The sequence below is a fragment of the Pleurodeles waltl genome, chromosome 5 (genome assembly GCF_031143425.1).
Source record: "Pleurodeles waltl isolate 20211129_DDA chromosome 5, aPleWal1.hap1.20221129, whole genome shotgun sequence".
Taxonomy (NCBI): Eukaryota; Metazoa; Chordata; class Amphibia; order Caudata; family Salamandridae; genus Pleurodeles; species Pleurodeles waltl.
Window position 1 is genome coordinate 1,580,740,994 of NC_090444.1, and position 26,919 is coordinate 1,580,767,912.

Sequence of the window (26,919 nt, forward strand, 5' to 3'; positions counted from 1 at the left end):
TTTATCACTAGACTCAATGCAGCATCTGCATTATAACCAGACAACCATTCTTCCTTTGAAATGGCTTGACTCTTGTAGTCCACAATGGAAACACTATACTCATCCCATCCATTGGAAATCTGTTTCCATAGTTGCAATCGAGACGTACTCAAATAATCTGATAATTTGTTCCAATGACCTGGCAGATAATCAACTTTATAAGTATAATCTAACAGCTTTAGGGACATTCCCGCTATATGGGGAGTGTCACACACTCACCTGGTTCCAACCACTGGGATGATGCTGGACCTCCAGTCCCAGCTGGGGCAACTTAGTGAAACAAGTCTGGTTTCAAAAACTGCCCCAAAGGGGAAAGGGGGGGATGAGATAAACATAAAAAGATGAACTTGCATCACTGATGGAACTGCTCTGCTGTCTTGTGCTATGCCTAGTAGGATCGGGACTCATTGGACCTATTATCCTCACTGCTGGTGACGTACACTAAAAACAACAAGAGGTAGTTTTACCCATAGGTTCCCAACTCAGATCTAGCAATTAAAAACACTATTTGTACACTTACATACATCATCATACATATAGCATGGGAGACAGCAGAAACCATTTCAAGAATATAACAGACATTTTCTGGCACTCCGGAACATACGGGGTTCAGGTTCAAGTTTGAATAAACTGCAAGCTCTAGAGGTTTCTCCCAAAATACTAGATACAACTTGTGAAGAAACACCGGGACAAACTTTTAGTTTGGGTAAAACAGAGTTCAAAGTGCTACAATGAAAGAGGCCATGGTGCTGGGCTTCTTGGAATTTAATACTCAAACAATGTTCAATGTCCGAAAACATGCCCACACCTTCATAGACATCTGCCCTAGAATTATATACATTCGCTAACCTATAGATTAGCAAGCACTAACCTGAGGGGGAAGTACTTAGCCAGACCCTCCAGCATTTTGTGATTTAGTGATTAGCAAAATAATCGCAAAATCAGCTGAGAAGTGCAATGACTGCAATATTTATCTATTTGGTCGCAAAAAGGTCTCTGGCTGAATGTATAGATGTCACTAGGTGCCCGCTTCCTTCAGCCGCATTAGGACTTACAAAAGCAAATGTACAACCGTTTCAGCTGACCTTTCGGGACATCATATTCAGAGCGTGCCTCACAGAACAAAGGGGAAAACAATACTCTTGAAAGAAAGATGACAAAACAAAAGTAGCACTTCAATGGCAATCTCTAAAGTGGCGCTAATGTGTCTGGGTGTGAATAAAACTCATATGGCCACTTTGTGGTCACCTTGCCTTGTTTTATTTATTTAGTTATTTTGACAGATTTGTATAATTTTTTTCCTTCCTTTTTTTCTTCGTCCCGCAGGTGCACGTTGGAAGGAAAAAATGTCAGGAAAAGACGACATTTTCAGCAATATATTTTTTTTCTTTTCTGGATCTATTTCACATGGGCACAAATGAAGGAAAGGAGAGGAAAAAGAGGGCAAGAGCCAGTTTTCAGCAGGTGAGGAGGAGCAAGATAGAGACAGAATAGGAGGACAGAGAAAGTGAGAATGAGAGAGCAAGCTGCCAGTGACCTCAGTGCCAAAAGTAAAATGTGAGCACAATATGTTTAACACCCCTCAAGCTCTGTTAGATAGACTTTTGTGAATATAAGATCAACGAGGGACCTATTTCAGTCCATCTGAAGCAGCTGGAAGGGTTCACAAAGCCTAGACCTCTTGTAAGAGTCCCACACAACTGAGTCATTGCAAGCAGAGACTGCAACAGTTGAGTGAGGTACATAGTAAGGAGCTTAATGGGAAGGACTCTATAAAACTGAATAATGATCCATAATTCAAAATTTAAATTCAATAATGCATTGAACTGTGTGTGCTGATTTCTCCCTGGAGTCTGAGTTTCCGCAATGCACTTACCACTGTTGACTAACTGCTTTGAGGTTGGAGTACAGGTTACACCATTGGCTGTCAGTGTTGTGTATTATTTTATTTGGTGGCCGAATATTAGCAGCCAATGAACTGTTTGAGCAAAGCCTAAAGTAGAGTACTTGAGGTGTGAATAAGTGACTGGAAACAAGCAATGGAACATGTGTCTGCAAAAGGCTAGTGTGAAGCCTTAGAGACAATGTGTGATCTTGGCCAAGAACCCATAACATACATAAACCAGAAATAGTAGATCAGTGCACTGCACATGTGTAGAGTTAGAGTCTTAAGAAATGAGGGAAATACTGCAAGTGAAACAGAAGACAGACTGCTGACAAGAATCCACCTACGCTCTGTGACTTACCATTGACAGGAAATCAGTATCTCATGCACAACGATCAGTTCTTTCTTCTCTCCCCCCCAAAGTGGACAGCACCTGATGCTGCCATGCCGCATATCTCACAGTGCACCCCTGAGGAACATTTCCTAGTGCCCCCCACACTAAATACTCCCCTGAGATGCATCTCTCCAATCACATTATATGGAGTTCAGGGTCAGACTGGGACAGAAAATAGGCCAGGGCTCTAAAATTAAAGTAGCCCCATTATTGCATCAGATATCTAAAAAAAAAAGTGGCCCACAACGTCTAATAGGGCAGTTTGAACTTTTGGAGACACATTGTATAGGTGTTCTGTAACATATGCATACATTTGTGTTTGCTACAAATGATTTTTGTGATGATATCAGCAAAAGAACAGCAAAAACCTGCCCACCAGACCATAAAACAGGGCAACAAACCTCATAAAAGTGGCCCAGAAACTATTTTATCAGACATGCCCCTCGGGTTCTGCCTGATTGCCCTATAGGCCAGTCCAAACCTAATGAATACTGATATTAAGTTGAACTTAACTTGATAGTTTAGGAGCACAAACTATTTTTCCTGTACCACCAGTGAGAACAAATTCTACAGCCCACTAAAGTCTGCTAGGCACCTCATAAATGGGTTACTTTATGTGTTGTGTGTTTGGGTCCATGTCTGTTGCTCATGGTAACTCGATTTTGAATGTATTTTATGTTCTCCACGGTTCTTTCATACAACACACCATGGGGGTCTCATGCCCTTTATCTTGTACCTAGAGCAACTCCTTGAGTGTACATTAGATACCGGCTGCAATCTCACCTTTTCTTGTGTTTTTAATTTATTTTATTATATTTAATTTTGGATGTCCCCTGCAAAATATCTCATGGAGAGCAAAACAAGAATTCTTATTAAAAAAAATAAAACATCAACAATACAGTGAATATGCAAATTTAAAAAACAAATAAACTCACATAACTGTCCTCGGAGCCCCAAACCCTTGGCATACTGCAAGTTAAATAAAAGAATGGGTCTATTTGTGAAATCTAACAAGTAAGAGACCAGGTGAAGATGTGGAATGTAATCTAGAGTAATTGCAGGGCAGCTGCTGGAAAACCCTGATGTTAGCTGTTGCACATAATGGAAATATCGAAATGTGGTGCCCTACAGCAGATGGGTCTGGGATTTGGAAGCCCCAAGTCAGCACAATGCCTCAAAAAACAGGATGACTAGCAACCCTATGCTATTGTGCTTGGCTTTACTTATGATCCAGAATTTTAAGTAATATACTAAACAAACACTCTCAGACACTTTATAAACATGCCTATTTCTAAGTAGAATACTCTGCTAAAACAGTTTCCATTGATTTAAGGCTGAAAATGAATGACTGCAAGTAAAGAAAAGTTCTGCAATATTGCTGCAAAAATTCTATTTTTGCGCTGCAAAATGTGCACATCTAGTCCGCAATATCCCGGGGGGTCTGGATGTTTTAATCACTTGAACAGGAGTCCAAAGATGGCAGGAGACGCGGTGCAAGAAGCTAAAGAGGAGGCATAATTATAGCTCATGAAGGAAGACACTGTAACCGTTGCGGATGCCAGGATCATCAAAAAGGCTGGGAAGACTGGAGCGCTGGAAGCTCCATGCAACTCAGGAGGTGAGTGTAGCGACGATGCTTGTGCAGGACTGGAAATGAGGCCAAGCCACGATGCAGATTCAGAGGGAGTATTTACACTGAAAAAAAAGAGTATTCCAGAAAGGCACATGTCCACATGGAAGCCTGGAATATTCCAATGAACTAGAGGAAAATCATGTGTTACATACAATGGATATGAGGCCTTGCAGGTGGAAAGTGCAAATGGTAATTGGCAACAAGAAACAAGTACAATGGAACCCCAAGTGCATGATGCCACAATTCAGTGGTTCACTGTGGAAGCTTAACTATCCTAAAAAGACACATGACATCTGCAGGTACAAGCAAATAGGCTAAACTTGAATAGCAACAGAACAGAAGGATCAATGGTTCAGGCTACCTGTGAGGAAAATCGTAGAGTGCTCAAGAGTGAAAAGCAGCACAAGGGAAGAATGACTTGTAGTACTTGGGACAGGGAGACGCCACAAGGGTAAAGGGACATGTGCCCAGCAAGTAAAATTAACTGCACCTAGGGCACAAGATGGAGTTGTGACAGTTCTACCCCACAAAGAACGACCTATCGGGTGGGGTTTTTCAGGGTAGCAGGCATGAAAAGAATGAACCAGGCGAAGGGCATGAACATTACTAGCGGAGTCCCAAGAATTTTCCTCAGGACCATACCCTGTCCTTGCAACTAGATAAAACAAAGAAACCTTGTCACATTGTGAACATAGTATCCTTTGGACTTCAATTTCTAGGTGACCATCCAGGGTTACAGGTGGAGGAGGAGAAGTAGGACAGGTTTGGGTATGATATGGGTTGAGGAGGTAAACATGGAAGAGAGTGAACAGGCAAATCATCTGGCATTTATAACTAGACTGCTACAGGATTAATAACCTTTTTAATTGGAGAGGGATCAATAAATCGCAGTTGCAATTTGTGAGGATCATGTAGCCGTAAGTTATTTTTGGCAAGCCAAAATCTGATCCCTGCTTTTGAACTCTGGTGGTGCTCTACAATGTTTATTAGCATTTCTTTCCATGTTTACTGCAGCTTGATGTAAGCTTTGCAACACTTCTAGTTGGGAGCCAGAGAGGTACTTAACAACGTTTTGTATTGCAGGTACACTTTCAGAGGATTTCACAATATTTTCAGGTAACATTCTTTGATTAGTGCCTATTGCACAATAGAAGGGAGATACCCCAGTGGCAGAATGCTGTGAATTGTTATACATTAACTCCACAAAAGGTAACAATGACTCCCACTTTTAAAATACATTGCAGTGTCTGTACCATTACCTGACTTTCTCATTCTCTCTGCTTATCGGTTTTGTGGGTGATAAGCAGACAAGAGTTGAGAGTTAATGTCCAATGAGGTGCAAAGACCGCCCCAAAACCAGGAAATGAATTGCAGGACTCTGTCAGAAATAATGATAGAGTGCAAGCCATGTAACCCTAGGGTATGCTGCACCAACGGGGTGGAAAGATTGTTGGCATTGGATATTTGTTTTACGACAATGAAGAGTGGCATCTTAGAAAACAAGTCAACGACTACCCAATAGTACTGTAACTGATATATTTGGGAGATGGGCAATTCTGTGATATCATCCATACTTATAGCATACCAGGAATGTTGGGGTACAGGCACAGTTCTTAACAGACCTGCAGGGGCAGTGTGAGAAACCTTGTTCTGAGGATATAAGGGGCAGGTCTGTATATAATCATGCACATCCTTGGCAGTGTTTGCTATCAAAACCATCGCTGACAATTAGCTAAGGTATTTTGAATTTTGGGATGACCAGCTAGAGGAGTGTTATGGCACCAAGTTAGTGCTTCTTGTCTCAATTCCTTAGCAGGATTAAATAAAGCAGTGCCAAGATATGACAGATTATTATAGACATAATTATCTTCATCACTTACCCAAGATTCTAAGTCCTCCTGGCTCATGCTTTGTCTAATCTTGTTTAAAAAGTAATCTTGTTGGCAAATTCCTACTATGTGTTTAGGCGCTATGATTTTCTGTGGTGCTTGTTCCTGAGAAGTCTGATTCGAGTGACCCCACCTAGATAGCAGGTCTGCCTCAGTCTGTTGTGTGCCTGGACAATAGGTAATGATGATATTGTATTCATTGAAGAAATACCACCATACTTGGCTAGTGGTTATTGCTTTTAATGATTGCAAGGACTGGAGGTTCTTATGATCAGTATATATTGCAATGGTATGTTGAGCCCCTAACAGGTATTTTCACCATTCTTGGAAACATAATATAATTTCCAATAGTTCTTGTTAAGCAACTGTATAGTTCTGTTCAGCTGACAAAAACCTTTTAGAAAAGAATCCTACTGGATGCATGTGTCCTGTGCTGCTGTCGCGGGGTGACAAAATACTGAATACCGCCTACTGCTACCTGAGAGGCTTCCATTTCTACCAAGTATGGTAAGCTGGGAATTGCATGTCTGAGTACTGGGGCCATGGTGAATTTTTCCTGTAGAAATTTGAATGCATCCTTGGCCTCCAGGGACCAGACAAAAGACACCTTTTTTCGTAAAAGTCTGGTAAATGGCCTTACTACGTCAGAGAAATGGGTGATAACCTATCTATAAAAGTTAGAAAATCCCATTAAATTTTGTACCTCTTTGACTGCAGTTGGTGCTGTCCAATCCAGTGTTGTCTGCACCTTCTGTCTGATCCATGGCAATGCCTTCCAGGTATAGGAAATATCCCATAAATTCAACAAATTGAGTGTGAAAGGTACATTTGTCCAGTTTAACAAAAAGGTCATGTTCTCTGAATTGTTGCAGCACTTCCCTTCCCACCATGTCCTAGGTGTTGTGTCATGTTTTGGGAATAAATGAGGATGTCATCAATGTATACCACTATGCAAACATCCAGTAGGTCTTGCAAAAACTTATTTATAAAATACTGGAACACTGCAGGGACATCACATAATCTAACTGACGTGATGTATACTTAATGTCAGGTTCCTACCTGATCCCAGGGGTGCAATAGTTGTGATGAGGATTCCCAACTTCACTGCAGACTAAGCACATCTGTAGAAAAGGATCCAGCCTGGTCTATCAGGATGAAGGGATGACCACCGCCGAACGGCAGGCTGAGTTCTCTAGCTCTGAATTGTTTGGCCTCTTCTCAGGTTCTATGAAACAATAACCAATAATTAGTACTGCTTCCTCTTTTTATTATATGGGTTATTGTGATATAAATACTTCATTTACTTATAGTCCCTTTGCCATTCTCTAATTGAATAGGAATAATAATAAACCCACAACCTTAATACAAATAGGGGAATTAGTAGTAACTACTACTAATAAGTGTTGTAATGTTATGCCACATACCAAAACCCAACCAGTAACATTGAGCAATGCTGCTTCTTTAAAAAGTCCAGTGATACTAAAATAGTACATCTCCCTCAGGGTCCATATGAACATAACCTGCAATCTAGATAATGCCCCAGTATACACCTGTTACGCAGCTCAATGTACACAGTTTCAAATCCTAATATGCACTTAGATGCATTGGCTCCCTCAGAGTCCATAAGAAAATATTATATACATGAAATAAAGTCAATACTGCTCCTTGTACATGCTTTGATATATCAGTTCAATGTACACAGGTCACAAAATCTTTCAGGACACTAATATTTAGTTTGTCACAAGTAGAAAGCAATACCCTGTGTCCACTCACTACAGACTTTCCTTTTAGAGTTTTACAGGAAATTGCAGAAACCAGAGTGATGCAGTACACAACAACATAGAAGAACCCAATTTAAATAAGTATACTTTTTTTTCTCATTGAGCAATAACAGCATGTTACCAAACAGTAGAGGTTGCGGTCTTCCTCACTATGTTCTTTTCTGCTTTTTACTTTGCAGGGCGTGAAGACATCTTCCTGGGAGAGGAGGGAAAGACAATGAACTGCAATGATCCAGATGAGCCCGCCACCAAACAACAGAAGAAAAACGAGCACAAAAGCAACAGGTGGAGGCGAGATGCAGAAGACAGGAGAACCCCAAACATGACCACAGACAGCAACAGGAAACATGTAAGTGTTGCATGCAGGGAAATCTTCCTGAACTTCAATCAGTCATTCCTGGTACAGCGTGCAGCCTTAAAGGCTATGGGTTCCACCTCCTAAAAGGGACCATTCTGTGGGGAGGTTATGGAGGCAGCATGCCCAACAGTATACCCCACTAGGGTCCTCCCCACGGGCTTAGGTTTGTCAGGATACTGACCATTAAAGAGACGCACAAAGAGAGGGGCGTGTACATGACAAGCACATTCTCAAGTGTGAATCTCAGGTCCATCACCCTTCCAATGGATCAGATAATGCAATTTATGATGTATTGGCTGAGAGTCCAAGATAGCCTTGACCTCAAATTTAGGTTTGCTATTCATGATGATAGCAGGGGATTTGTCAGGGAGTTTCATTCCAGGGGAGACTGGTTTCAATAAAGACACATGAAACACTGGGTGTACTCGTATTAAAGAAGGTAATTCCAATTTCATGGCAACCTCATTGATACTATTGACAATCAGTTATGGACCTATGCATCTTGGTTGAAAATTACATGAGCCTTTTTCATATTGAGATGTTGTGCGGATAGCCACACTAGGTCTCCGACTTGATATTCATGACTTGCTTTGGGATGTTTGTCGTCATTGTGTTTATATGTCAGTTTTACTTGATCAAAATTGCCCTTTGCTCTTCATTGAATCTCTTTCGTAATTCTGTTATAAAATCTAAGGATGCAGTGTGCCATTACTGTGGAGGGGTGGGCAGTGGGTGCAACATATCAGCAAGTGCCTTGTGTAGACTTTTGTTTTGAGCATATACAGTACATTGTTCTACAAACTGCTTAGCACCATTCACATGTATAGGCCACCAGAAATTATGATTTCCTAAACTGATTGTTTTCTTTTCTCCTAGATGCCCTGAAAGTAAACGAGTATGACACAATTGCAATGCCTGTTTCTCTAATGTGGCAGTAGGAACAAACAGATCACTCTCTACATAGTATCTATCATTCATTATTTTATGATCATATGTCTGTATGGTTTCTAGTGCTGTTCTGATTTGCTGAGCTGCAGTTACTGGTGTCAAAAAGTCTTTGTAGGAAATTATGGCTCCTAAGATACGGTCAGAAGGTATGATCAAAGGACTTTCAGTTTCTTGCTCGATGATTTCATGACCAAGATGTGACGATGCATCTGCGTTTCCATGATGCCTCCCTGCCTAAAACTGTATAACAAAATCATAAGCAGAAAATAAATGATTCCATCTTAATTATCTCATTGACAAGGCCTTGTTGGATTTCATGAACTTAAGGTTTCTGTGGTCAGTGATAACAGTGACAGAAAGCAGGGCATAAGCTAAGAGCTCTCAATCGCCTACAGAATAGTTTACTTTGGCTGTCTGTAATTTGAGAGAGAAATACGCTATTGGATGAAGCTGGCCTGTTTCTTTGTTTCTTTGTGATAAACCCCCCCATACCATCACACTAGATGCATCTGCCTCTACAATAAATGGGTGACTGGTATCAGAATTTTACAAGATGGAAGCATTTACAAAAGTCTGTTTCAGATGCTGGAAGGCATGTTCTGCAGCCTCCGTCAATTTAAATACTACCTCTTTTCTCAATAGATGTGTTATAGGGCTACCACTGTGGAAAAGTGATCTATGAATCACCGATAAAAGTTGGTGAATCCTAGAAAACGTTGAATCTCGTTGACTGATGTAGGGGACTTGCATTGTAAGAGTGCTGTAAACTTTTGTATATGCATACTAACTTCTTGTGGGGAGATAATATACCCCAAGAAGGAAACCTTGTAAGTATGGACCTCACATTTCTCAAGTTTGACAAATAGTCTATTGTCCCATAAATGTTGTAGTACGCCTCTAATATGCTTCTCGTGTTCTGTCACAAAAGGGGAGTATATTAATATGTCATCAAGATAAGCCACTACACACATTAAAAAAATCCATGATTGTGGCATTTATAAAAAACTGAAAAGCAGCTGGGGCATTATATAACCCAAATGGCATTACAAGGTATTCATACAAGCCAAACTTGGTGCAAAAAGCCGTTCTCCTTCCCTTACTCGTACCAGGTGATATGCTCCATTCAGATCGCCTCACATCCTTAATTTGATCTAACAAGATGGAAATAAGAAGTAAGGGATAACAGTTCCTAACTGTGACGTCATTGAGGGCTCTGTAATCTAGACAGCAACATAACTCACCCCCTTTCTTTGGTACAAAGAACAAGGCATATGAGGCTGGGGAACGAGATGGCCTGATAAAACCTATGCATAGCACTTCATCTAGACATTCTATGAGATGGATGTTTTATTTTCTGTCAATGCGTAGATTCTACTGCACAGTATATGAGCCCCAGGAACCACATCTATTTAACAGTCAAGTGGGTGGTGCAGAGGGAGAATAGTGGCCTGTTGCTTATCAACGATATCTGCTAAATCTTACTAGCATGGAAGAATTGAAGGTCCCTCTACCTCAGTAGATATAGCTACTATTTTCTCTGGATATGTGCTGGAGGCCCCTTGAAAACAATGTTGAGTACAATAGGAAGACAGAGGGTGATCTTATGACTCTTCCAATCTATGTTGGGAGTATGTGTCTCTAGCCAGGTTATCACCACAATAGCTTAGAACTAGAAGGCTTGAATTACATCAAACTTAGGGCCAGATTTAACAAATGTGGTGCTACATTACATGTAGCGCATCTTTCTTGTGACCCCTTGCACCCCCCTACCATCACCATGTGTGCGATGTATGTAAAATGTGGCACACCATGGTGCATGGTAGGGGTCAATAGCATCAGAATTTTTGACGCTATTGATGTACTGTTTAGTGTTAGCATCAACATTTTGGCTCTAACCCTCAACAGTAGATAGGGTCCCACTGAAAACAATGGCATGCCCCTTTTAATACCTGCTGTGAGCAGGCATTAATAATGCCATAAAAGGGCGCAAATAAATCTTTTAGATTTCTTTGCACCATTCTTTGCCCCCTCCAATGGGGGATCACCCCTTTTGCATACAGTATGCCTGATGCAGGCATAATGTTGCACAAGGGGTTGCAAAGTGGCACAATACTTGTAAATTTGGTGCTGTGATTTTGGCCTTGACACTAATTTGGCACAAGGAGGCGCTAGAGGCACTTAAATCTGCCCCTTATTTTTCTCTATGTGCTTTCCCTGTATTGTGAGCCCTATGCCAATGGTGGAATGACTGATCGGACCGGACTTTAGGGCATTACCATCAATAGTTTTAACTTTGTCAACCTGTTCTTTCTGTTCACTGAATACGATATATTGAAACTAGAGATTAATCTATAAAATTCCCTGTGACCCCTGAGTCAACTAGTAATTGAAAACTAGCAGAGCCCCCATCCCAAGACAGATGGGCTGTCAAAAACAGATGAAGGTATTGTTGTAAATGTGATGTTTGTACTAGAGCCCTTGAGTTTAGACCAAACTGCACTCCCAAAACACCTGTCTCTCCTTTCCTCTTCAGTTTCACAGGACAATCCCATAGACAATGTCCTTTATTGCCACAGTATAGACAAAGTTCAATGTTCTATGACTCTGGGGGTCATTCTGACCCCGGCGGTCCATGACCGCCATGGCGGAGGGCGGTGGAAGCACCGCCAACAGGCTGGCGGTGCTTCCTGGGCTATTCTGACAAAAAGGGGAACCAGCGGTTTCCCGCCGGTTTTCCCCTGGCCCAGGGAATCCGCCATGGCGGCGCTGTTTGCTGCACCGCCATGGGGATTCTGACCCCCTTCCCACCAGCCTGTTTCTGGCGGTGTCCACCGCCAGAACCAGGATGGCGGGAACGGGTGCCGTGGGGCCCCTGGGGGCCCCTGCACTGCCCATGCCACTGGCATGGGCAATGCAGGGGCCCCCTAACAGGGCCCCACAAAGATTTTCACTGTCTGCTTTGCCACTGCACCCGTCGCACCCCTGCAACTCCGCCGGCTCCATTCGGAGCCGGCTTCCTCGTTGCAGGGGCTTTCCCGCTGGGCCGGCAGACGGCCTTTTGGCGGTCGCCCGCCGGCCCAGCAGGAAAGTTGGAATGACCGCCGCGGTCTTTTGACCGTGGTGCGGCCATTCGGCGGTAACCGCATGGCGGGCGGCGACCGCCGCCCGCCGCGGTCAGAATGACCCCCTCTGTCTTTCATCATCACTTAAAGACCCTCTGAGGCTTCCAACTTGCATGGTCTTTGTTTCCTCAGTTTTTTTGGAGTCACACTTTTTCTCTTTATATACCACAATCTTGGTCTTTACAAATCCCCCAGAAAAATGCACACTAAGGGCCAAAGGTATAGCAGTAGAGTAGTAACATTTATAAGTTCCAGTACCCTGACTGGGACCAGGTGCTGCATACTGTGTGAAACTCCTCTCTGAGGACTCCACCCCTTGACTAATATTTGGGCCACTGGGCCGTGCACTGGTTGCACTACGTACGGTGTCCACTCTCTGTGCTAAACCTGAGCCTCTTTCTGTAGACTGCTAATCATCTGAGCAATGTCAGCCAATGAAATATTGAATGCCTCCATTTCACCCAGGCGAACATTTTATGTGGGCTTGTCATTCTTTCCAAAAGCTTTTAGGATACTAAAATTTAGTTTGTCACAAGTAGAAAATAATACCCTGTATCCAATCACTACTGACTTTCCTGTTAGAAATTACAGGAAATTGCAGAAGTCCGACTGATACAGTACATAGCAATTTAGAAGATCCCAATTCAGAGAAGAATATGGATTTTTTTTTCTCCATGGAGCGCTAACAGCTTGTTACTAAATAATATAATTTGCTGTCTCCGTCACTCTATTCTTTTCTGCTTTTTTCTTTGTAGGGTGTGAAGACATCTTTCTGGGAGAGGAGAGAAGGAAAATGAACTGTCACGGACCGGACAACCCAGATGACAAACAGCAGAAGAACAAATAGCACAGGAGCAATAGGACAAGGCATGATGTAGTAGACAGGAGAATGCTGAATGCGAGAGCCAGCAGCCACAGGAAACAGGTGAGTGCTGCATGTAGGTAAAATTTCCTGAATGACGAGCAATCGTTCCTGATACAGCGTGCAGCCCTAAAGGCTACACACTCCACCTCCTAAAAGGGACCTCTCCGTGGGGAGGTCATGAACTCGGCGCGTCCAACACTTGCGCCTTGCAGATCTAGCTTAGTGTACACTGTGGATGTCCGAACCTGATCCAGAAAAACTGGAATCAGGGGTTATGGATATGTGTTTTTACTATAAACTTATTCATATTACTTGAAAAGGAATCCGAAGATGACAGGAGACTTGGTGCAAGAAGCTCAATAAATATAGAATTGTAGCTCATGCAGGAAGACACTGGAAGCATTGCAGATGCCAGGACCATAGGATCATTGGGAAGGCTTGAAAGACTAGAGTGCTGAAAGTTCTAGGTGACTCAGGAAGAGAGTGGAGGGGTGATGATTGTGCAGGACTGGAAATTAGGCCAAGCCTCGATGCAGGTTCAGAGGGGGTATTTATGTTGAGAAGAAAGAGTGTTCTAGAAAGGCACATGTCCACGTGGAAGCGTGGACTATTTCAATGAACCTGGGGAAAATCATGTGCTACATATAACGGATATAAGGCCTTGAAGGTGGCAGGTATAAATTGTAATTGACAACAATAAACAAGTACAACAGAACCACAAGTGCATGATCGTATAGATTAATGGTTCACAGTGAAAGCATGTGACAAAACAGCACCCAAACTTTTACCCCTGTCATCAGTGGTCAGTATAGTATGGTAGCTATGATCATACTTTGCAATGTAATAGCAGCACAAATATAATTCGTAATACTTTGAAATTCACTCTGCAGTTCCTTGTTACTACTTTTAACAATTGTCTCAAATTGAAAGTCTTTTCCACAAAATTCCTCACAACCACAGAAAAGAAGACAGACAGGTCAGATCCCAGTTCCACTATCTTTATGTCCTAATAAGCGACAGATTACTTGCAAATCTTGCATTTCTTCAATTCCACTAAACCAATGGCCCTCAATCTTTCAAGAACAGATGGTAACCTTCTTTCAAATTCTTTCCATCTCTAAGATGATGTCAATAAACCACACTAGCTAGATCTCTAAACAATTTATTCATCAACCTTTGGAAAACAACCACAACTGATGGTAACCTATACTGCATGCAAACAAATCCATGGCACCATATACGCTACAATGCTTTTAATACCAGGATGAAGTGGTATCCAATGACAATTGGAGGTCAGATTAATGTTGGAGAACCACCTAACCTTGTTAGTCTTAGTAAGCAACTCATTGATCCTAGGAACAGGAAATGTATCGACAACAATATTCTTGTTTAGGCCATGTAGGTCAATGTACAGTCTTATCAGCCCATTAGTCTTCCTTGCAACTACCAAACGTGCAAGCCACATTGAGCACTCAATCAGTTCTATGATGCCCTTCTTTAGCAACCCCTTTAACTCATTGGCAACCACTTCTTTAAAACTCAAAGGAATGTTTCTCACTTTATTACATACTGGTTTAGCAATGCGCTTGAATACAGTCTGATACACAAACCCTTTTCATTTACCCACTATACTGGAAAAAAACATTAGGAAAGTCTTTCCTTACCCTCTCCACCAAATCCAATTTAGACTCTTCCAACAACAACACTTGATCCTTACTACTAGGATCAATCCTGATACCTAACACCATTTAATCAATCCAACCAAGAAATGAAGATTCTAATTTCACAACAATCAATTTTACAACACTTCTCCTCTTGAAATCAAAAGTCAAAGACGTGTAACGTAAATCTGTCGCATCCAAACTGTTGCTGAACACATCAAAAAAATGATCTTTTCACAATAGTATAAGGTGACCCAGAGTCAGCCTCTATCACAATCTCAACATCTCCTGTTTTGATAGCACATGCTGTCTTGTTTTTCAACATGGCATCCAAACTTAATACCTGGCAACTATTAGGCAGCCCTCCTTCTGCTTCACTAGACTTCTCCTCATTGGAATGTTCAGAATCAGACACCTCATACACAAACCTGAAAGTATGATATGTTCTTTTGTTTTTTCCTGCATCCTTTGGCAAAATGACCATTTATCCCACAGTAAGATTATTTTATTTTACAAACTGGACAGTTCCTGTCTCTAGATAAATGCCCTTTTGTACCACACCTAAAAACAACGGAGGCATTTATCATTGCCCAACGTATCTTTCAGTTTCTCTTTTAACTTTGTTTTTCACTGTGTCAGCTTCTCTTTTTTCTCATTCATATTTGAAACCTTACAAACAGACAAACTTTCCTTGTCTTTGTCGAAGAAGACCTGGCTGACTTGGTGCATCATCTGGAAAGTTCACTTTGCTTTACAATAGCTACTATATCCTAGCGAGACAAAACACCACTCACCCCCAATTTTTCCTGTAAATTAGAATCATTGGCATAATTTGGTCAAGGATGAATTAATCATGCAGAGACACAAGGCACAGTTAGTTTTCTCATGGACAGCTACAGTTTCCTCTACAGGTTCACATGTCTCCCGCCTTTCATTGAAACACATTATATACATTTCTAGCCACACATACAGATGCTTGATAGTAATTGACAGGGTCTTCTGGGAATGCAAAAACATCTGTTTCACCTTCTGCTCCAGTTTTCATTTCTTTTCCTTTTCTCCATACACATGCTTTTCAGGACCAAGCATATGTAAAATAATCTTTTTTTTCAGTGAAGCAGAGAATTTCTTTAACCTTTCACTTTAATGGCTGAATTGTAATGAAGGAAGTACACCTTCCACTCAGGCCATTTCATTTGCGTCTCCGCAGGAAACAAAAGAAACAGCAACGGTGGAGTAAGAGAAAATGTTTGACTATACATGGTTTCCACAGATTGTGTAAAGCAGTAGAAAGCACAGACCACTACGAGCAAGGAGATCAACTCCAAAATTAGGAGTGATACACAATAACTATTGTATCCAATTAAACAGAAAGAGGGATAAATGCTCAAGAAATAAAGGATAGTGTATCGCCACTCATGTATATAATAAATACAAGGCAGAATAAAGCAGTAGTGCCTCAGAAGTTAGGTGTGCATATCACCTTAGAAAAAGAGGAGACATTCTCTCATCAAATAAAAAGAGTCCGGAGTGCATGTCACTGTAAAGTGGATTTTGTGAATATCACAGGCTGTGATTTTGAGGTTTGTGCTTTACTGTCTAGAAAACATGCAACTAATTGGCCAGCTGCAGGTTGTCACACACATGTATTGCTTAATGTACACATAACTGTTGAGATGGTCCCCACATTGGAGCAGGCAGGCACGCTGTGAATCCACCAAGTTGCAGGTAGTATAAGCGTTGCAGCCCAATTCATGATAACTACAATGTAGGGTCACATAGCTTGAACACCTACGATTCCTCAGGGCACCACGAGCAAATCAACAATGACTTCCAAGCAACATGGCCTTGCATAGTACTGACGTGTTAACCCAGGACAACCTCTGATCTACATGATATCATGCCCAGACCTTGAGCTATAACTTGTGCCCTCGGCTCATGCTGCTTGTGCACAAAATACTCAAACAGACTTTTTGCTTTCCTCCTAGAACCATAACCCAAATCCTGGGGATCCCCCCCCCCCCCCACATGCAGAATAAGAGATTTACCACTGCTGGATATGCAACACAGGTTCCTCCATATTACCTCCACAGAACTCAATGGGAAGACCTCAGGCTCCACAGCGCCTCTGGTTGCATCAGGAATCAATAATGAGGATATGGCAGCACACAGGTAGGCTCCATATCTCGTCACCAATTTGTGGTAACCATGCAGGTCAGATTGAACTTAAATACAGGGATAATAGAAGAGCAAGCAGTAATGGCTGCTCACAGCACACCTCTCTTTTAACTGCCACAATACCAGCATTCTACAATGTTTACACTGCTACACCCTAGCCATGGCAACTGGCTAAGCCACACAACTCTAGTCACCAGTGCAATCTCCTTTAGTCCTCTTTTCATCACAAATGGAGCTTGAAACAGCATAAATATATGCCTTAGGAAAAGGAGATGTAGACTTTGTCTCTATATAATTAGTCTTACATCTAAAGCAAAAATGGAAATGGATTTGCAGAATTACCAGAAACTCTTCCTGGTAGACACATGCTTTATTGTGGAATGTTCAAAGTTGTGTGAGTCATCATCACCAGGGGCCAGGAAAATAATTGATCATCTAACTTTCCATTACCTTCCAACAAGGAATAAGATATGGATTTCCCCAGCGCCCTAATTGCAGAGTAATTGCCTATATGGAATAGGCCTGATACCTGATGGCTGCTTAGTAATCATGCTATGCTATCATTGTGTATGGCCAGACACTGCACTCAGAAATCATGTTTGTCATCCCTATCTAGAACTGACCACATAACAACTTGTAAATCCATTACCACCCTTTAAATTAAATCTAAAGATGGTTACATTCTTCTATTAGGTCACTCTCCTGTGATAATGTCTATTGACTATTATTTTACTGGGAGACTTAATGGCTGAGTTTCAATAATTATCTCATACCTGATATGATGTTTTCTATAGGGTTAATTGTGCAAAATATTGACTTTTTAAGTATGGTTTATGTTGCAGAGTTATCGAGTTCTGAGTGCCTGCCACACACTACCTCCCTGAGAAGCCTTGAACTGCTCACCTTGCTACCCTTGAGTGTCAAGTATTCAAGAGGTGCATTTTATGTTCAGTTTTCAGGATCATAGTAAGTAAGGTCCCTGGGACAGCACAGGTAAAGAGTCCCAAACCACAACAGTTGCAGTCGGAAGTCCTTCCCTGCCTTTCCAAGAACCCCAGAATGTGTTCTGTCAATGTTAGTTCTTAATTTTCAAATAATTTGCTAACATTTTAGGTGCTTTGGTTTGACCACTATATTATTTGGTTTGACTATGAGAAGAATATTTTTAGTATGCTATGTAGTGAATGTATTCTGGTCCAAGAAAAATAGAAGAGGGCCGAGAGGTATAATATTAATGTTCCAAATATTCAATTATCATTAATAAAAACACATATGAAGCAGTAGATGTAATGTTTTCTCTACTACCATAACAACACATCTTACAGGAGCTTCATATTAGTCCTCGTTCCTTAGTATAGATGATTTCCAGCCCAGGGCTTTTTTGCAAGAGTAAGAAATACCTTAATACCCTTTAAAGGTAAGAAAAATGAAGGTATTGGGTAAGTTCTTCATACAAACTAAGGCTTAACATGAAGTATGGGTACAAACTCACTACAGAATGTGAACACAGCTTCCCAAATTCTGTAACCCGCAGGTCATTTAATAAAATGTCCTAGCACTAAGGGGTTAATTTAGAGTTTGGTGAACAGGGTGCTCAGTCTGAAATACGAAGGAGCACCCAATCCACCAAGTTGACAGTCCGTCCACCTTATTTAGGGAGAGGTGGACCACCAGCTTTCTGCATACAGAACCCCCATTAGTTCTCTAAAGTGTTTTCCCAACCTGCTTTAATTCAATAAGTGAGGTGCTCTTGTGAGTTTAACAGTTTATAGTTTTATCTGCGTAGTGATGCTCAAAAGCAGTCTACTGTGTCCGAGGTTCTGCTCCATTACCTTTAGATTTTTTGATTATGTCAATTTACTGGTTGTTAGCCCACAAGTCTGCTGTTGATCCCCCAGAGGAGTCTGCTTGTATATGGTGTGTTGAATGCAGCATCAGCACCAGTCATTTCAGAACTTGGTGATGTTGGCTTCTGGGGGATTGCAGTAGTTGCTCATAATTGGTGGTGTTTCAAGTTATTTATGGCTGTAGGCACCTCATGTCATAGTTACTTGTAAATGTAGGTACCTCAAGCCACAGTTGCTTATAGTTGCAAAACACACTAGCAGATCATCACAGAAGCTGTCGCACCTCTTGCAGGATGAACAGAAACCTTGAGGTTTGGTCAGGCATGCTGGGAGACCCAGGTCAGTTTGCGTACACTTCTCTTGGTAGTCTGGGATTCTTTAAGCTGTTGTTCTGCTCTTGGGCAACTTAGCTGCGCTTATCCCTCTTGCAGTTTGATCTTTCTAAGGGCAAGGGATCTTTCTTTCTCATTAGCGAGCAACTTTAAAGTAACAAATAAATCCACAGCTCCTTTCAGCAATATGGCAGGCATCAGGTGATATCCCCTCACATCTAGAAGTACATGACAACAGTCCTGGATCTCAGGATTTCTTTGAGTACTCTGCGAAGCACCCCTTCTATTGGTCAATGAAGATACTAAACCCAAGAAGGAAAACATAGGTCCCATTTTTTCACACAGTGGATGTGGATCTCACCATCAAAGGCCTTTAACTGGTTTGAACAGTTTCAACTCTTTGTGTATTCAATTACAGTGCAGCATACCTATTTAGAGTTAGACAGCTGCAAGACATCCACTAATAGTAGCAGATGTACTACCCACAGTATTGAGTGCAAATGGACTCTAACTAAGGCGGACAAGACATCCTCAACGTTTTGATGAAGGCCCTACTCTACCTAACTCTAAATAAGTCTTTGTCTCTGGTGGGGCTCTTCTTAGTAGGTATTAATAAGTGGTGTCTCTATCAGGTGCACCTACAACAGCAGTGCCATCAAGTGTGCAGCTCTGTACCTGGCTGACAATAGCTCTTCTGGGAATAGCTCTTCGGTAAAGATAAAAGCTCAGCCTGAAATATTCCTTTTACATCTGAAAATAATTTGCTGACTCCCCTCCCCTTGCCCGCTACCCACTCTAATGACAGTGATCTGAGAGAGATAATCTGCAGGCCATCCATCAAATGGGGGCTACTGTTGCTTTCATTAAATAGCCTTCTCAGTATCCTGTAACACTTCAATGTCTGTGGCTATTCCTTTCAGCCCAGGAATATCAGCAATAATCTCCCTTGCCTAGGTAAGCATCAACTTCCCTCTAGTGCAATATGAAAGGAGGGGCCATCCAAAATGGTGTCCACTGGTTTGACAAAGCATTCACTCACATTTAACATGGAGCCCTGCTTACAACACCTCATCCACAGAGTACAAATACACATTCACTCTGGATGTAGGGCCAGTAAACACCATGCTCCGCCTAAACAGAAAAAGATCTGTTTATTCAAAACATACAATATACTGCAATCCTTGTTGAAAGTATGCATCACAACACAGATAGCCCTTGTATTAGCTTAAGGTTATGCTTGGTGCATCATTCCAGACAACAGAGCCATGGTCTGGGTTTCACAACTTACAGAATTGGCTAGGCCATAGCATGCACACATAAATGGCTGTGTGCTGGTAAAAAAGAACAGAGGTCCTGATTTAGATTGCAGGCAATGGGTTACTCCCTCACAACAGTGATAGATATCATGTCCACCGAATATAAATACAGTAGGAAATAATGAGAGTTATATTTTGGCAAACGGGATACCCATCACCGTTGTGACGGAGTAACCTGTCCACCAAAATCTAAATCAGGCCTAAAGTCAGGATAACAGATATTATGCAGCTTGGTTACTCAAGGCAGAGATGTGCATCTGTGTGACCAGCAATGGGTTACTGCCATCCCAACAACCATAATGTAATACAATATTTGATTAATGAGGCTTACAATAGCGTTATTGTTTCACACAAGTATATTACAAACATATATGAGCTCTATTACAAAAATCTACATTTAAAAAGTAATCTCTCATTGCAAAAAGATCTTGATGTATATTTGCAAATGTCTGAAGCAAAAATTATGAGTTGGTATTTTGATCAATTAGAAGCTCCCATTACATTGTAGAAATGTAAAAATGTTGTTGCTGCTTTTAAACATTAAAGCTTTTGGTCCAAACGACTTGTCTATTGACCTTGTAGCACATGTCCTAGAACTATTAACTCTAATATTAACAGAATTTATGTAATATTTTTTGACTGATGGTTGTGCTATAGATAATTAGTGATTGCAAATGTATACAAAGATGTTACCTACTAGCGTTTAAACATTTATAATTTCACTTGTAAAATAGTATAAGTCTGGCTTCATAAAAGGCCAACTTTCCTCGCACATTGCCAGACTTTTTCCAATTTTATTTTAAAAGAGTCTTCTCACAACCATGCTACTGCTACCATTTTGCATGACGCTTTAAAAGTTTATCAATAGGATTAACTGGCCCTTCCCGTTTAACCTTTACAGTGGTTTGGTAGTGGCTTTAATGTTATAAAAAATATATATGCTTTACATACAAAATCAAAAGCTTGTATATAATAATGACATTGTTAAAGTGGTGTATTGGACAAGGTTTTAGAATAATATCTGAGATGATAACATCAAAGATGTTAATTTTAGAGGTGACACTGACAAACGTTCTGCTCATGCTGATCATGTTTTGATATTTATGTTTGAATCTGAATCACCTATTCAGCCATTTGTAAATAAAATATCTTATTTCAAGGTTTCAGGAGACAAGCAATTCAATTTAAATAGACATGTTTGCCTTCATTTACAACATATGCTTAAAGAATCCAGTTTTCTCAGGAGCCCACAGAAGATAAACTATCTTAGTAGCACTATCAAAATTAATATTACATACACAAAAAAACAAAAATCCTTCAATTAACACTTGACAAATCTCTTTTGTCTTAGTGGAGCAGGCAGCTCAATCAGATAATGCGTGTTCTTCATGTTTTAGATTTATTATTAATGGTGCCTTTGTTGTGCCTGCTTCCTTATTTACAACTTTGGACTTTATCCTTCACAGATGCTTTTGGTACAAAAAAAGTGTTTTAGGATTAATTTATCTAAACTCAAACATTACAAAATGGAAGGCAGGGTTCGATTGCCATTTATCCAATTATATCATTCCTTCTACTGTGTGAGCCAACAATCCTATCTATGAAAATCTTACAAGGATAACAATGGTCCCAGGCAGGCTGGTTTAGAAATGTCCCTAGTATGTTGTTTCTCTTACGATATGTTCTGCATATGTATAATTGTATCTTGAAGAATCTTCTTCATGTTAAACAAAGTTATTATTTACTACATGAATATTTGTTCTCTAAATTATCTACTTGTATGATTTTATTTTTTGTAATGGTTTGGTAAAATAATTGTTTTGAAATCCATAGTAAATCAATTATTCGGAAAAATTGGAATGAAAAAGTATATCTTGTATTGAGCAATTATTAATGGATAACATTTTATTTTGCTTCATGATTTACAAGCCTCATTTAAAAAAAAAAACTAGTGATACATATTCAAGAAACGTAAAACTTAAAAATGTTATAACTAATGGTACATCTTCCCTTTCAGAATCTACATTCCCCAACTCTTAGTTTCCTCAATGTGCACATGATTTAGTGAACAGTGTCACAATGCTCTAAAATGCAACAAAACCTTTTAGGTACAGCATTAGCTTTCTACTTCTAGACAGAAATCACACAAACTGCAGTGGTATAACAATATGACAGTAAGTTGGTTCTATTAATGTGTGGACAGCATTTGAGAAAGGCTTCATGAGACATCTAATAAAGCAGCTGTAACACAACAACTATATTTAATATACAATAGAATAGTATATATTACTGTTAAATTGTATGAAATATCAAATGTGTGATAATTTATGTTGGGCCTTTCATAAAAAGAGGAATGTATTATGCAAATGTTGTAACTTTTTTTCTTTAATTTGGCAGAAAGTGGCCCACATTACTAATGTAACCCAAACTCCTATCTCTTCCAATATTTATGGGGTTCATTAACAGGTGCAGTTATTGATAATAATAGCAACACTAATACAGTATTACATCTTTTTATTGCTATTGATTGCTATTGCTTTTGGGAAGCGAAATATTGAAAACTTCATCTGTACTATACTTCTTGTCATAATATTATTGTATCTGTGAAAACCACAGACTGATACAGCACATGCCTTCCTAATCACAACAATATTAAAAAAGATAAATATATTTTTGATTACCATTAACAAACATACCACTATCTAGACACGGTAATAACTATTCCATTATTTTAGAGGAAGAAGTTTTCAAATCTACTAAAATCCTAATATATTTATATTACTTCATTCCTTGTACACCTTTTAGCTTTAAATCTTTATTATCTTAACTTGTTTTCACAGTAAAGATCTGATCAATAATTGTTCCATGAGTTGTTTTCCTTCTCTCCACCTTCTTTTTTTCTTTTCCTCTCCTTTTTGCTTTCATACTGTTTTGTTGATCTCTTAGCAGCACCTTACTTAATCACTTTAGGTATTAGGCATTACATGGAGTGCTTTTTACACTTGTTTCATGTTTACATTATTCTCACAATAGTAGTCTATATTTACATATCTTACATTTTACTTGATGAGTATGCAGTATGTTACTCTATAATTAGTGTATTCAATAACAGTACCTAAAAAATAGCGATACAGCTTTTATGTACAGCTGTTAATACTTTCACTAATAGTTGTTATTACATTGATGCTGTTACTTTCGCTCTATGTTCTTAAAAATTGAAGAGAGATTGTCAGACTTTGAAAAGTGGGATAATATTGAGGTTGCTGCTTAGATACCAGTGCTTGTCACATTCCAAACTACAATTCAACCATTTTAACACGACCGTGCTTTAGAATTCCTATCATCATCCATCCATTATTTGCACTTTAAATAATGGCTTCTTTAAATTTTTGAGGCACACTTCTACTCAGTCACTAGTTGACTGAGCACTAATATATTTGAGATAAACAACAGCATCATACCTTAAAGACATTGGTAACCATTGACTTATACATTGCATCTGCTGGTCAATCTGACAATTATCTTTCAGCAAAATAACCCACCACTTATCTCAGTAATTAGTACTAGGATATACATATAGCAATTGAAACAATGGAGACTGACACAATGAATGTGTGCCAGGATTTTGTAAATTCTCTGGCTCTAGATCCATTTATGCTTATGAGTAGCATCCTTATACATTTTCATAAGCACCTCTACAAATTCCCTTTAGACTCTTCAAACCACACATGCAAATGCTGGCTGCAATTATTTGAATAAAGTGAAGAACTGTGAAACCACACTAGATACAGAAGACCTCTATGACATATAAGATAACATGACAAAAAATGACATAATATAACATGGTAGGGTATAATATTATGTAATGCTGTAAATTATACAGATATTATAAGTCACCAAGGAGTTTCGTTACCATGTAGAGGATCAAGGTTGTACGGAAGAGGGTTTTTTAAGTCTTTATAATACATGTTCCCATCATCACCCTTCCCACATACCATTTAAATCCTTGGTGCCTTGCTCTTCTATATAAAAGAGACAATGGGGGTCATTATGAGTTTGGCAGACGGAAAAGGTTGTCTGCCAAACTCCTGCGGTCAGGTTGCCAAGACTGCGGCCGCCTTCCCATGGGCCCCATTACTTGTTTCCCACTGGGTCAGCAGCGGGAATGGTGCTTCCACCTGCTGGCCCAGCGGGGAACATACTACAACATACTACAACAGTGACGTCGGCTCATAATTGAACCGGCAGCAATGTTGTAGTGCGTAGGATGCAACAGCACCTGCCGCGCTGTTCACTGTCTGCAATGCAATGCAGACAGTGAACAGCGTGATGGGTCTAGCCATGTTGGCTCCTGTACCGCCCATGCCAAGTGCATGGACAGTGCAGGACCCCCCCCGGGGTCCCCTGCACCCTATCTCCACCAGCTTTTATATGGTGGTGCTACTGCAATGTAAAAGCTGGCAAGGAGGGGGTATGTAATCCCCAGGGTGGCGCTGCTTGCAGCGCTGTCCTGGAGGATTAGGATCAACAGCACCACGAGTCCCTCCTGTGGAGGTAAACTGGCGGTGCTGGTAGTTCAGCCGTGGCGCAACCACCACGGTCATAATGTGGCAGTAAGACCGTTGCCAAATGCCGCCATGACCCTGGCGGTCTTAAGCCTGCCAGGGTCGTAATGAGGACTAATATGTATGTAGACTTGAAAAATAAAAGCAGAAGCGAAATGCATTTATAATCATTTGTTGAAAGATGTTAGAATCAGTTTATCGCAAGTCACATTAAAGTGTTGTTGCCCAAAATGTTTAGAAGCAAGCAGAGAGATCCTTTTTTTCCCTGCCTTTCCTGTAATGACCTGCACTGTGCCAAAAAACATATTGTTCTAAATATCTCCTTTCTGCTCTGTGACCTACCTTTATCCTTGGCTGCTGGCCAAGGAAGTAGGCACTATAGCGTCACAACTCAGCTGTAGTAACTTATTACAGTTCAGCAGTTATCTAATTTCATCATTATGGGTGAACAGAGATGTCACAACTCGAATGCAATAATGAAATTAGTGACAGGCTTCAATACAGGGATTGCAGGCTCCCATGTTTCAGTGAGCAGTCATGAAGCATGCTGACAATCTCTTACCAGATGGATCTTTTTATGTTGATGGGGACAGCGAGGGAATCAATAATATAAAACAATTTATATTTCTATGAAGCCCATTTGGCTGCACAATAAAGACCCAAAATTGGAAATATAAGTTGAATGATATATTTCCAATTAATAATAAATCCAATGTATATGCTGGCCGTAAAAATATTGAAAAAGATACATCATTAGACAATACAGCTGGCATATCACAATTGGTTCAGTCTCATCAAATTAAGACACAAAGAAATAATAATCACAACAATACAAAATCTGAGAATTAGACATATGTGTTCCATAAAGAAACCCCTGCTCTCTCTTCTAACCATGAAATGATACAAAAATCACCTGGTCAGAATTTTAAGTCAGAAATAAGGATGGTTGGAATAGAGTTTCAGGGAATTCAGAAAGGCAGAAAGGTGTCAGCATAGGGAAGACTTCAGTAGAGGAAAAAGAAGAAGGTTTTTAGCATAATCCTTTACACTGGGAAGAATAAAGGTAACAGAGAGGTCTGTAACCCTTGAAGTCTAAGGGAAGTCTGCCTTAACTTCTAACAGCAGCATTCATTAAAACAAACAAAATCATCAACATGAAAGTTATATTTTTTCTCCCTTTCAAAGACCAATATGCTTTGGATTCATTGTCCACATTTGCAACACCACCTGAATTTCTCATCCACAGACCCCGGATAACCACTTTGACCTTGGACCTCCCACGTTCCTAGTAAATTATAAAACGAGGCATCAGCTGCTCAATAAATTGTCATGTTGTTTGCCAAGATTTATTCTTTCAACAAACTAATACATAAGACAATACTCCTTTTCACTAGCTAACAAAGCCTTGAAACGCACCTGCAAAGGAAAAGAACACCATACAAGCAAAACACATTTTAGAATTAAGGCTTTCAGCCAGTGAAGTTAGCCTGCCTTTCACTAAACATTTAATGGGCATTTCGAAAACATGGTTATACAAGAACATATTATCTTTCAATTAAACACTGGCATGAAGAAGAATACAAATTACTTCAATAAATGCAACTTAAAGAGTAAATGCAAAACGTGAATAATTAATACATGTAAGCACTTTAAATGAACCTTAATATACACAGTTACAAAAGCTTCAATCTTTTAATGATTACATTGCATTAATGCATTTTAACATTCATCTAAGTTAATGATATTAAGGCACAAAGTAAATATAATTTGAAATGTAAATGATTAATTTGCACAATAATGATGTGTAAAGGACAGAGTCTAAATTGAGTTATTCCAATCCCCTCTCTGATGGCAATGTAAGACATCACAATATCACACATGTAAATCCATGTCAGGCGAGATCAAGTCTGTACCTTAAAGTTTTCAACAACTTCTGTCTAGTATTTTCCAGATGTTTCAGGTCATCATAAATTATACTCTTCCCTCTCCATATCTCTTCTAGTTCTTTTCAATCCCTTTGATTTCTTTCCTTCCTTGCCTTTACATACTTATATCCCTTGAAGATGATGAACAGGCGTTCCATGGATTGCAATAATGATAAGATGT